Source organism: Glycine max, chromosome 20 (genome assembly GCF_000004515.6).
Source record: "Glycine max cultivar Williams 82 chromosome 20, Glycine_max_v4.0, whole genome shotgun sequence".
In the NCBI taxonomy this organism is placed as follows: Eukaryota; Viridiplantae; Streptophyta; class Magnoliopsida; order Fabales; family Fabaceae; genus Glycine; species Glycine max.
The window spans coordinates 15,233,785-15,235,826 of NC_038256.2; the positions used below are offsets into that span (position 1 = coordinate 15,233,785).

Sequence of the window (2,042 nt, forward strand, 5' to 3'; positions counted from 1 at the left end):
AGGACGGCTAGGTTTTTCCGTGCGAGCTCAACCGAGGGTTCGTTCCGACCGACACTGGCATGTTGTTCTTCTCATTTAGGAGGATAAGAAAACGTTCGCCCACCCCGGCAAAAACAAAAAAAAAAAAACATTATTCACGGAAATTGATCGAAAAAAATGATAGCGGACGTCGTCATGGAGAGATGACCGATCGAGGTCTAAAAAAGAAGCATCACCGGATCACGCCGATCAAACATTTCCTAATCGACATCATGCAAATTTCATTCAGGGATTGAATAGAAAACTCAATAGCCGACATCGGTCGTGAAATGGCCCCGACTGATATTTTAAAGCCGACATTGCGCAATTTTTTTTTAAAAAAAACGCTCGCTGGCCGATAATGTTTTTTCTTACGGCAGGGGAAGTTTTCTTGTTTCGGTGTTGCATAAAAAACTTACAATCTAGGTCGGCTAGGTTTTTCCGTGCGAGCTCAACCGATGTTTCGTTTCGGCCGAAACTGGCATGTTCCGATTTATTCGGCCAGGAAAACATTAGCCCACCTCGGAAAAAAAAATATTATTCACCGATATTGATCGAAAAAAATGACAGTCGGCGTCGGCCAGGAAAAACGACCGATCGAGGTCTAAAAAAGAAGCTTCACCGGATGATGCCGATCGAACATTTCCTAATCGACATCATCCAATTGTTATTCAGGGATTGAATAGAATAACCAATGGCCGGTGTCGGTCGTTATATGACCCCGACTGATATCTTTCAGCCGACATTGCGCAATTTCTTTTACAAACGCTGGCCGATAATGTTTTTTTATTTACGGTAGAGGAAGTTTTTTGTTTTGGTGTTGCCTAAAAAATTTACAACGTAGGACGGCTAGGTTTTTCCGTGCGAGCTCAACCGAGGGTTCTGATGTGAACCTGACTAGGAACGGATCACTTGATACAGGCTACGAAGATTTGGATGACGCCACTTCCAGTGAAGGAAGATAAGTCAGGGTAGACGCCACTTCCAGTGAAGGAAGATAAGTCTGGGTATAGTCTTGATATTGATGTGAACCTTACGGGGCGAATCGCTTGATACAGTGATATGAACCCTCATATCACAAGGGCTGACTTAGGATCGTCTAGGATTAAACCTTGATGGAAAATGCGGAAATTGATTAAGGAAAGGATGGAAAATAAGGTGGTTAATTTCGTGGGTCTTAATAAGGTGGTTTATGGCATAAAATGGATGAATGGGATGGTAAAACATAGGTTAAGTGGTGGCTGGACAGAAATATAGAAATGGCAATAACGGAAGCTACAGGGCTCCAAATGAGGTGATTCCAAAATGAGGTGAAAGGTCTCGTTTTGAAATTCAAATTAGGCTAAAGAATCACTTAATTTGAGTGTGTAAAATGGGAGTTATGGTCACGAGATAATTTTGGGCAGAGGTGGATTTTCTGGAATTGTGGTTTGAAAGAACAAGGGTGGAGATGATAGGAAGGAAAGAATCACTCTTTCCAGCGAGGGCAACACACAAAGGTTGTGAAAGTCCTTTGATACAGCCAGGGTGTTCTTGAATCACTCAAGAATTTAGGAGAATCACTCTCACTAAGATAAAAGAGATAAACTCTAATTTTCTGAATAAAACTCAACTTGTGTTTATTGATAAAATGGTTCAGCTTATATAGAAGCTTTACAGCAGATTTTAGTAATGACCCACTAACCTAGAATTAAAATAACTTAATGCCATTAACCTAGGGAATTAAAACAAACTTAATGGCTGAGTGTAACTGAAATTGTGGCAACTAAAAGTCACCCCCAACAGCCAACAAGTCAGCCACCATTTGGTCTCCCAAAAGGCTGATGCCTAGGTTGTCAATTGGGCCCTTATTACAACTTGAACTAAAGCCCTTTTAGTTGATTAACCCAAAACATATTTTCGGTCAGCCAACTTTACAAGGATTGGGCCATTATTTAGACAAACTAAACACTCTAAAATTGAAACAAAGTGGTGTCATTTAGTCCTCCTCCATTTGGGCCATGATACAACTCACAACCTTGGAC

At 41.0% G+C, this 2,042-nt stretch overlaps 1 long non-coding RNA gene across 1 annotated transcript in view; it reads left to right on the forward strand.

Moving 5' to 3' along the window:
- LOC121174329 (uncharacterized) overlaps positions 1 to 114 on the forward strand; it is a 1,026-nt gene extending 912 nt beyond the window's left edge. The window contains exon 2 of the long non-coding RNA XR_005890376.1: positions 12 to 114. This is a non-coding gene — a long non-coding RNA (uncharacterized lncRNA). The remainder of the gene's footprint in view (positions 1 to 11) is intronic.
- Positions 115 to 2,042: the final 1,928 nt, after the last annotated feature.